Source organism: Meles meles, chromosome 5 (assembly GCF_922984935.1).
Source record: "Meles meles chromosome 5, mMelMel3.1 paternal haplotype, whole genome shotgun sequence".
NCBI classification, from domain to species: domain Eukaryota; kingdom Metazoa; phylum Chordata; class Mammalia; order Carnivora; family Mustelidae; genus Meles; species Meles meles.
This window is the reverse complement of record NC_060070.1, coordinates 113,501,373-113,513,265: the sequence shown is the minus strand read 5'-3', so window position 1 is coordinate 113,513,265 and position 11,893 is coordinate 113,501,373. Positions and strand designations below refer to the sequence as shown.

Here is an 11,893-nt window from a genome sequence, read left to right as displayed (position 1 = left end):
TATGTTAACATCTGCAAAGTCACTTCACACAGCAGGAGCATTTAAATTGTGAAGCCAGAGAGCTGTGTAGCTTAGGTGAAATCCTCCAGAGGGCCATTTCTCATAAACCCTGGGTTCTTTTTCTATAGATAGTTCTTGACTAAGACATCCTGAGCAGGGTATTTCAGAGATAAGGTCACTTCTTCCTAGAAATATCATTAGTCTATTTATCCACAAGTCCATTTATGAAGAAGATTAGACTGGATTACCCTAAGAGCTTTTCTCTCAAGGACTTTTCCTTGGTGTAGTGATTGGATCAAAACCCAGTTGTTTTAACTCCTTCCTCTCAACATAAACAGCTTTAACATAATGATTGTACTAATTAGTCTTCCCGCAGTAATATATGAGCATTTTGATTGCTCTACATCCTCGTTAACACTTATTTTCCATTGTTGTTGGTTTGTTTTCCTTTCCATGATCATGGTAGATGTGTAGTGAAACCTCTCTGTGTTTTTTTTTTTTTTTTTAATTTCTTTTCAGTGTAACAGAATTCATTGTTTATGCAACACACCGAGTGCTCCATGCAATACATGCCCTCCTTAATGCCCACCACCTGGCTCCCACAACCTCCCACCCCCCCGCCCCTTCAAAACCCTCAGATTGTTCTTCAGAGTCCATAGTCTCTCATGGGTTCATCTCCCCTTCCAATTTCCCTCATCTCCCTTCTCCTCTCCATCTCCCCATGTCCTCCCTGTTATTTGTTATGCTCCACAAATAAGTGAAACCATATGATAATTGACTCTGTCTGCTTGACTTATTTCACTCAGCATAATCTCCCAGTCCCATCCATGTTGCTACAAAAGTTGGGTATTCATCCTTTCTGATGGAGGCATAATACTCCATAGTGTATGTGGACCACATCTTCCTTATCCATTCATCCGTTGAAGGGCATCTTGGTTCTTTCCACAGTTTGGCGACCGTGGCCATTGCTGCTATAAACATTGGGGTACAGATGGTCCTTCTTTTCACTCCATCTGTATCTTTGGGGTAAATACCCAGTAGTGCAATTGCAGGGTCATAGGGAAGCTCTATTTTTAATTTCTTGAGGAATCTCCACACTGTTCTCCAAAGTAGCTGCACCAACTTGCATTCCCACCAACAGTGTAAGAGGGTTCCCCTTTCTCCACATCCTCTCCAATACACATTGTTTCCTGTCTTGCTAATTTTGGCCACTTGTCATCTACTTTTTTCAGTCTTTTTGTTTGTCTGTTTTTGTTTGTATACCTTGTAAATCTTACCTTGGGACCCATTTGGGCTAGGCCTTCTCTTTTATTTTATCTTTCTTCTTTTTTCCTGTCTCTCTCTCCCTCTCTCTCTCTCTCTTTTTTTTTCTTCTTTTTTCTCTCCTTCTTTTTTCTTTTGTTTGGGTGGGGACTCTTGATTGCTCAGAAGCTTTCCAGGGTGCACCTCGACTGCACCATGGTTCATACATCCAGCTACATCTGTTCAGCCATCTCTCACCAAAATAACTAGGAGGAGGAATGCCCAACAGAAGAAAAATTCACAGGCTGGGCCTTCTGCAACAGAGCTAATGGCTATCGACATAGACAATATGTTGGAAAGGGAATTCAGGCTAAATTATCCAGGCAATAGCTAAGTTGGAGAAAGCAATGGATGACAAAATGGAATTGATTAGGACAGAACTGAAAGCCACCAGGGATGATGTTCACAATATTCTCAATGAGTTCCAATCTAATATCAATTCTCTAAAAGCTAGGGTAACTGAGATAGAAGATAGAATTAGTGATCTGGAGGACAAACAGATAGAGAGAAAGGATCAGGAGGAAGTCTGGAACAAACAGCTTAGAAACCATGAAAACAGAATCAGGGAAATAAATGATGCCATGAAACGTTCCAATGTCAGAATTATTGGAATCCCTGAAGGGGAGGAGAAAGAAAGCAGTCTTGAAGATATAGTGGAACAAATTCTCCATGAAAATTTTCCCAATCTCGTGAATGGAACCAGCGTTCATGTACTAGAAGCAGAATGGTCTCCCCCCAAGATTATAGAATCTAAAAAAACATCAAGGCACCTGATAATAAAGTTGAGAAATCATAATTGTAGACACAATCTCCTGGAAGCAGCTAGGACAAAGAGGCTCCTTATGTACAGAGGAAAGCCCATCAGAATAACGTCAGACCTGTCCACAGAAACCTGGCAAGCCAGAAAGGGCTGACAAGATATATTCAGGGCACTAAATGGGAAGAACATGCAACCAAGAATACTCTATCCAGCAAGACTGACATTTAAAATGGATGGAGAGATAAAGAGTTTCCAAGACCAGCAAGGCTTAAAAGACTATGCAACCACCAAGCCGACACTGCAGGAAATATTAAGGGGGGTCCTATAAAAGAGAAAAAATCCTAAGAATATCATTGAACAGAAATATAGAAACAATCTATAGACAGAAAGACTTCAAAGGCAACACGATGTCAATAAAAACCTATCTCTCAATAATCACTCTCAATGTGAATGGCCTAAATGCGCCCATAAAACGACACAGGGTTGCAGATTGGATAAAACGACAGGACCCATCCATATGTTGTCTACAAGAGACCCATTTTGAACCTAAGGATACACCCAGACTGAAAGTGAAGGGATGGAGAAGCATCTTTCATGCCAATGGGCCTCAAAAGAAGGCCGGGGTAGCGATTCTCATATCAGATAAATTAGATTTTAAACTACAGACTGTAGTCAGAGATACAGAAGGACACTACATAATTATTAAAGTGACTATCCACCAAGTTGATTTAATTGTAAATATCTATGCCCCCAATATGGGACCAGCCAATTATATAAGGAAACTATTAATCAAGATAAAGAATCATATTGATATGAATATATTACTAGTAGGAGATCTTTTTTTTATACTTCAATTTTTTTTTCCCATTTTATTTATTTTTTTCAGCGTAACAGTATTCATTGTTTTTGCACAACACCCAGTGCTCCATGCAAAACGTGCCCTCCCTATTACCCACCACCTGTTCCCCCAACCTCCCACCCCTGACCCTTCAAAACCCTCAGGTTGTTTTTCAGAGTCCATAGTCTCTTATGGTTCGCCTCCCCTCCCCAATGTCCATAGCCCCCTCCCCCTCTCCCAATCCCACCTCCCCCCAACTAGTAGGAGATCTTAACACACCTCTTTCAGTAATAGACAGATCATCCAAGGAGAAAATCAATAAAGAAACAAGAGCATTGAATGACATAGATATATACAGAACATTCCACTCTAAAACAACAGAATACTCATTCTTCTCAAGTGCACATGGAACCTTCACCAGAATAGATCACATACTGGGTCAGAAATCAGGGCTCAACCGATACCAAAAGACTGACATTATTCCCTGCATATTCTCAGAACACAATGCTTTGAAACTGGAGCTCAATCACAAGGAAAAGTTTGGAAGGAACTCAAACACCTGGAAGCTAAATCCCACCTTGCTTAAGAATGCTTGGATCAACCAGGAGATCAAAGAAGAACTTTAACAATTCATGGAAACCAATGAAAATGAACACACTTCGGTCCAAAACCTATGGGATACAGCAAAGGTGGTCCTAAGGGGGAAATATATAGCCATTCAAGCCTCCCTCAAAAAAAATTGAAAAATCCAGAATACACCAGCTGTCTCTGTACCTTAAAGAACTGGAGAATCAACAACAAATTAAACCAACTCCACATGCAAGAAGGGAAATAATCAAGATTAGAGCAGAGATCAATGAGGTAGAAACTAGAGATACAGTAGAATGTATCAATGAAACTAGAAGCTGGTTTTTTGAAAGAATCAATAAAATTGATAAACCATTGGCCACACTAATCCAAAAGAAAAGAAAGCTCAAATTCATAAAATTATGAATGAAAAGGGAGAGATCACAACTAACACCAAGGAAATAGAAACAATCACCAAAAGTTATTATCAACAGTTATATGCCAATAAGTTAAGCAACCTAGATGAAATGGATGCATTCCTGGAAAACTATAAACTCCCAAAATTGAACCAGGAAGAAATTGACAACCTGAATAGACTGATATCTAGTAACAAGATTGAAGCAGTGATCAAAAACCTCCCAAAAAACAAGAGCCCAGGACCTGACGGATTCCCTGGGGAATTCTACCAGACTTTCAAAGAAAAAATAACACCTATTCTCCTGAAGCTGTTTCAAAAAATTGAAGCAGAAGGAAAACTTCCAGACTCTTTTTATGAAGCCAGCATTACCCTGATCCCTAAACCAGGCAAAGACCCCATCAAAAAGGGGAATTTCAGACCAATATCCCTGATGAATATGGATGTTAAGATTCTCAACAAGAACCTAGCAAATAGGATCTAGCAGCACATTAAAAAGATTATCCACCATGATCAGATCGGATTCATCCCTGGGATACAAGGATGGTTCAACATTCACAAATCAATCAATGTGATAGGACAAATCAATAAGAGAAGAGAGAAGAACCACATGGTCCTCTCAATTCATGCAGAAAAAGCATTTGACAAAATCCAGCATCCGTTCCTGATTAAAACACTTCAAAGTATAGGGATAGAGGGAACATTCCTGAACTTCATAAAATCTATCTATGAAAAACCCACAGCAAATATCATCCTCAATGGGAAAAAGCTCACAGCCTTCCTGTTGAGATCAGGAACACGACAAGGATGCCCACTCTCACCACTCTTGTTCAACATAGTATTAGAAGTCCTAGCAATGGCCATCAGACAACAAAGAGAAATAAAAGGTATCCAAATTGGCAAGGAAGAAGTCAAACTCTCTCTCTTCGCAGATGACATGATACTTTATATGGAAAACCCAAAAGACTCCACTCCCAAACTGCTAGAACTCATACAGCAATTCAGTAATGTGGCAGGATTCAAAGTCAATGTACAAAAATCAGTTGCTTTCTTATACACTAACAATGAAAATACAGAACGGGAAATTAGAGAATCGATTCCATTTACTATAGCACCAAGAACCAAAAGATACCTGGGAATAAACCTAACCAAAGAGGGAAAGGATCTATACTTGAGGAACTACAGAACACTCCTGAAAGAAACTGAAGAAGACACAAAAAGATGGAAGACCATTCCATGCTCTTGTATCGGGAGAATAAACATTGTTAAAATGTCTATACTGCCTAGAGTAATCTATACTTTTAATGCCATTCCGATCAAAATTCCACTGGTATTTTTCAAAGAGCTGGAGCAAATAATCCTAAAATTTGTATGGAATCAGAAGAGACCCCAAATTGCTAAGGAAATGTTGAAAAAGAAAAAGAAAACTGGGGGCATCATGTTACCTGATTTCAAGCTTTACTACAAAGCTGTGATCACCAAGACAGCATGGTACTGGCATAAACACAGAAACATAGACCGGTGGAACAGAGTAGAGAGCCCAGATATGGACCCTCAACTCTATGGTCAAATAATCTTCGACAAAGCAGGAAAAAATATACAGTGGAAAAAAGACAGTCTCTTCAATAAATGGTGCTGGGAGAATTGGACAGCTATGTGTAGAAGAATGAAACTCGACCATTCTCTTACACCGTACACAAAGATAAACTCGAAATGGATAAAAGACCTCAATGTGAGACAGGAATCCATCAGAATCCTAGAGGAGAACATAGGCAGTAACCTCTTCGATATCGACCACAGCAACTTCTTTCAAGATATGTCTCTGAAGGCAAAGGAAACAAAAGCAAAAATGAACTTTTGGGACTTCACCAAGATCAAAAGCTTCTGCACAGCAAAGGAAACAGTCAACAAAACAAAGAGGCAACCCACAGAATGGGAGAAGATATTAACAAATGACAGTATACACAAAAGGTTGATATTTAGGATCTATAAAGAACTTCTCAAACTCAACAAAACAGATAATCATGTCAAAAAATGGACAGAAGACATGAACAGACACTTCTCCAATGAAGACATACAAATGGCTATCAGACACATGAAAAAATGTTCATCATCAATAGCCATAAGGGAAATTCAAATTAAAACCACATTGAGATACCACCTGACACCAGTTAGAATGGCCCAAATTAGCAAGACGGGAAACAACGTGTATTGGAGAGGATGTGGAGAAAGGGGAACCCTCTTACACTGTTGGTGGGAATGCAAGTTGGTGCAGCTACTTTGGAGAACAGTGTGGAGATTACTCAAGAAATTAAAAATAGAGCTTCCCTATGACCCCGCAATTGCACTACTGGGTATTTACCCCAAAGATACAGATGGAGTGAAAAGAAGGACCATCTGTACCCCAATGTTTATAGCAGCAATGGCCACGGTCACCAAACTGTGGAAAGAACCAAGATGCCCTCCAACGGACGAATGGATAAGGAAGATGTGGTCCATATACACTATGGAGTATTATGCCTCCATCAGAAAGGATGAATACCCAACTTTTGTAGCAACATGGACGGGACTGGAAGAGATTATGCTGAGTGAAATAAGTCAAGCAGACAGAGTCAATTATCATATGGTTTCACTTATGTGTGGAGCATAACAAATAACAGGGGGGACATGGGGAGATGGAGAGGAGAAGGGAGATGAGGGAAATTGGAAGGGGAGATGAACCCATGAGAGACTATGGACTCTGAAGAACAATCTGAGGGTTTTGAAGGGGCGGGGGGGTGGGAGGTTGTGGGAGCCAGGTGGTGGGCACGTATTGCATGGAGCACTCGGTGTGTTGCATAAACAATGAATACTATTACGCTGAAAAGAAATTAAAAAAAAAAGTAGATGACAAGAGAAAAAAAAATGTATATATAGAAAAGCAAAGCAAAAAAAGAACCTCGTCAAAAAGAACCTCAAGTATAAGATTTATATACTATCAGGACAAACACAAATACACAGAAACACTGGCAGAAGAAAAAGATGGGAGAGTGGTTATAAATTCTCAGTGTGGGGGAGGAAGTTTATTTTGATTCTTCCTGGATGTATCTTGATATCTTTGTTAAGGGACTCAACTTTCCTAAGATAAAGGGGGATTAAAAATGGTTTACCTATAGGGGTAGCATTGATTGGGGAAAGGGGATTACCTTGAAGTTTAACTCTATATGAATACTAAAAAATAAAAATAAAAAAAGAATAAACTAATCTAAACTAAAATAAAATTTAAAAAAATTAAAAAATAGAAAAGCAAAAGAAAAACAGGGGTATATGTATCAATAAGTTCAGGTTAAAAGGTTATATGGAATTTGATGTACTGGACATCTCACTGTGATGGTAAATATGTTAAAAATTATCTATTAAAAAAAATGAACCAGAATAGTGGGAACAAATTAAAAATAAAAGTTGTATCTATGAAGTAGTGGTGGTTGTTCTCTTGTCTCCCCCCACCCTTGGCTTTCTGGGGGAGGGGCCTGCTGCGTGGGTTTTCAGGCAGTGTTTCCTGAGTTAAGTCCTCCTGCCCCCCTCAAGGGGGTGGGCTCTGAGGAAACTGGTTTTTCAGGCTTTTGTTCTCTGGAGGTTTTTTTGTTTGCTTGTTCGTTTGTTTTCTCTCACCTTGACAGCTTTTGATGGTTTTTAGAGGTTTAGAGGAAAGCAAACTGCACCCAGACCTCCCTCTCAGAGAAAAGCCTCAGGGGCGCCTGGGTGGCTCAGTGGGTTAAGCCGCTGCCTTCGGCTCGGGTCATGATCTCGGGGTCCTGGGTCCATGAGTCCCGCATCGGGCTCTCTGCTCAGCAGGGAGCCTGCTTCCCTCTCTCTCTCTCTCTCTGCCTGCCTCTCTATCTACTTGTGATCTCTCTCTGTCAAATAAATAAATTAAAAAAATCTTAAAAAAAAAAAAAGACTGAAAATGCTTTAAAAAAAAAAAAAAAAAAGCCTCAGTCTGTTCCCCGCTGGGTGCTCCAGAGCACATAAGATCTCCCTTGGCCGCTGGCAGAGCACATTCCCAGTCGCGGTCCCTGGGGATGCAGGAACTCCTGCTTGTATCCAAAACCACAGCAGCGGTGGCTGTCTGGGCAGCTCCAGACCTCCAGATTGCACACTGAGATTTTCCTGCTGGCCTGGGCTGGGAGTGCTCAGACTTTCCGGTCCGAGAGCGCCGAGAGCGCTGGGCTAGCACCTGCACGCATCTCTCTCAGGGGAGGGTGTGGGGCAAGACTCAGACTTTGGTAGCTCAGTGTGGCGTGCACCTGGGAACTGCAAGAAGGTTTTGGTTCTGCCAGCTGGTGAGCCTCTGCCCCTCACGGGAGCCGGACCCCACGCATTCTCAGGCGCACTTGTGGCTCAGGGACGAAGACCTGGTTTCTCTGCCCCACTCTCTTTGGCTCAGCGCCAGGGGTGACTGTCCTGGGTCTGGGGACTTAAGCCCCTGTCCCTAACCGCTCCGATTCCCACAATTCCCCCCCTCCCACCCCGCGATCCTTTGCTCTTTTTGAGTGCTTTCAACCAGACTTCAAGTTAGTGCTGGTCCCTGGTTGCAGGGCACTCTCGTATTGGGTATTACTTTCCAGTTGGTCGCTTCTGGTGGCTCCCTCCCCCTTTTGTTTATTCTCTGGTATCAATTCGACGTTCCCACTCCACTTTACTTGCCCACTGGCGTCTTCTGCCCCTGTGGAGACCCAGATGTGTATAATTCTAATATCAGGCTGATTTCATGGGTGATCAGAGTTCTTTGGTAGGTAATCAGCTCACTTTAGGGTACAGGTTGAAACGGCACCTCCTCCTACTTCCCCACCATCTTGTCTCGGAGCCTCTTTTTGGTTTTCACTTGCATTTCTGTGATGACGGTGAAGATCTTCATTGGCTTTTTGGATATCCTCTTTTGTAAAGTTTTTGTTCAGCATTGTTTCCCCATTTTGTACTGAATTTGTGTGCTCTTTTCCTGTTGATCTATAGGAGCTCTTTATATATTCAAGGTAGTTATTTTTTTTTTAAACATTCATCACCATACTCAGTTACAGAACTTAAAATTTTTTTGTGTGATGAGACCTTTTAAGATTTACTCTCTTAGCAACCTTCAAAAATATGGAATGCTTTTTGAAGTTGTGTGTCATCCTTGCCCAGAGGTCATGCTAATCTTTTCTGTATCTTTCTGATTTTAGTGTATGTGCAGCCAAAATGAGCATGAGAATAGATTTTTAAAAATATTCTTTTATGAATAAATTTTCCCACTTCATGTACTACCTTTATACTCTTATTAGTAATTTTTTTGATGGATACAAGTTCTTACTTTTATTATCCAGTTTTCCATGTGTTTTTAAAATCTAAAATGAGGTCATATTGACCTTCCAAATTTCTTCATCCATTAGTCCTAGTTTGGGAATTAAAGGACCCCAGGAAGCCTGAATGAAAATGATGCCTTAGAAGGAGGGAAAAGGAGAACCATGAATGATTTAATGCCCCTTTGGTCATTTCACACAACCACATAATTTATTTGTCACATCTTATGTTCTGAATGGTTGGCCTTATTGCCTTCTGACAGTTTTGGCATTAGAAGATTTGAGAATTTGTGGCTTTTTGTTGCTTAGCAGTATCTATTTGCTACTTTTGGTTCAAAATATATTGCTTAATCCATACTTCCCATATCCGATAAACAGAAATTGGGAGTGTATTCTCTACCCAGTACTATAACCAAGTACATTCCATACCTGCTTTTGTTCCCTAGATACAAATAATTTTTTTTTTAATTTTCAGAGAAAAATGAAGTTCCTCACTAAGCTGCTTCTTCAGCCCCTTCTTAATGTTCACTTGTTTGAACAGAAAAATTGTAAGAAATTTGTCTATAGTTCTTAATTCTAAATATGTAACTGTGTATTTGGTATTGTCAGGTTTTGGATTTTAGCCATTTTAATAAGTATGTAGTGATATATTGTTGTTGTTTTAATTTCAATTCTCTAATTACAAGTGATGTTAAGCATATTTGCATATGCTTCTTTGTCATCCTTTTGTTCCCTATAGTGTTCCCATTTCTGCTTGGGTTGCTTGTATTTTTATTGTTGAGTTTTGACTTATTTGTATATTTTTAATATAAGTGTTTTATCAGATACATATTTTGCCTGTATTATCACCAAGTCTGGGGCCTGTCTTCATTCTCTTAGTACTATCTTCCACAGAGCAGAAATTTTTAATTCTAATACAGTTCAACATTTTTCTTTCATGGATGTGCTTTTGTATTTCATCTAAAAATACCTTGCCAGGCCCAAGAACACCTAAAATTTCTCCTATGTTTTCTTCTAAATGTCTAATGTCTAATGTACTTTACATTTAGGTCTCTGATCCCTTTTGATTTGATTTTTGTGAAAGGTATAAAGACTGTGACTAGATTCTTCTTTTTTTCAATGTGGGTGTCTAGTTGTTCCAGCACTGTTTGTTAAAAAGACTGCCTTCCCCATTGAATGGCCTTTACTTTTCTGTCAAAGATTGTTTGACTCTATCTGTGTGGGTCTGTTTCTGGGCTCTCTGTTCTTTTCAATTTATCTATATGTCTATTCTTCTGCCAATACCACATTTTTCTGATTACTGTAGATTAGTAAGTGTTGAAGTTAGTGTCAGTCCTGAAACTTTCTACTATTTTATTGGTTTGTTGGCTACTCCAGGTCTTTTGTCTTTCCATATAAACTTTAGAATCAATTTGCTCATATCCATAAAATGGCTAGCAGGGATAATGATTTGCTTTGAATCTATAGGTCAAATTGGGAACAATTGAAATCTTAACAATATTGAGTTTTCCGGTCAATGACTGTGGAATACCTTTCCATATATTTAGATATATTTTTAATTCTTTTAATCAGAATTTTGTGGTTTTACACAAATATACAAACTGCCTATTTTGTTAGGTTTATTCTTATGTACTTCACTTTTGTGGGGTGCTATTGTAAATGGTATTGTATTTTTCACTTCAAATTCCAATTGTTCATTTCTGTTCAAATGTAGGAAAGCAATTGACTTTCATATATAAACCTTGTACCCTCTAACTTTACTGTAATTGCATATTAGTTTCAAGAGTTTTGTTGTCAGTTCTTTGGGATATTGTATGTAGACAATTATGCTATTTGCAGAAAAGGACTACTGTAGCTCTTCTATCTACCATCTATCTATCTATTTATCTATCAATCATCTATCTATATCTTTTTTTTTTTAAAGATTTTATTTATTTATTTGACAGAGAGAGACCACAAGTAGGCAGAGAGGCAGGCAGAGAGAGAGAGAGAGGGAAGCAGATTCGCCACTGAGCAGAAAGCCCGACGCGGGACTCGATCCCAGGATCCTGAGATCATGACCTGAGCCGAAGGCAGCGGCTTAACCCACTGAGCCACCCAGGTGCCCCCATCTCCATCTATCTATATCTTAATTGTACTTGCTAGGATTTCCAGTACAACATTGAATAGGTATGGGGAGAAGGGATATTCTTGTCTTCTTCCCAATGTTAAGGAGACAGCATCCAGTTTTTTAGCATAAGTATGATGTTCCCTGTAGGGTTTTTGTAGATGTTCTTATTCAAGCTGAAGACATTTTCCTCTATTCTTAGTTTGTTGAGAGGTTTGTTTGTCTGTTTTCTTGTTTTAATTGTGAATGGATGTTGGATTTTGTGAAATGCACTTTTTTGCATCAGTTGTTGATGTCATATATTTTTTTCTTCTTTAGCCTTTGATGTGGTGGATTATATTGATTGATTTTCAAAGTTAAATCCGTCATGACTGCCTGCTATAAATATCACTTGGTCTATGTTATATAATGATTTTTATATATTGTTGAATTTGATTCGCTAATGTTTTTTGAAGATTTTTGCATCTATGTTCATGAAAGATATTGGTTTGCAGTTTTCCTTTCTTCCAATTACTTTATTTGGTTTTGGTAGTAGAATGGCCTTATGGAATGAGTTAGAAAGTGTTTCCTCTGTTTCTGTCTTGTGGAA

General features: G+C 39.2%; 1 non-coding gene across 1 annotated transcript; it reads right to left on the bottom strand.

The window, feature by feature from the left end:
- Window positions 1-8,997: 8,997 nt before the first annotated feature.
- On the bottom strand, window positions 8,998-9,102 carry LOC123942866. The gene has a single exon (XR_006818500.1). It is a non-coding gene; the product is annotated as a U6 spliceosomal RNA (small nuclear RNA).
- Window positions 9,103-11,893: the final 2,791 nt, after the last annotated feature.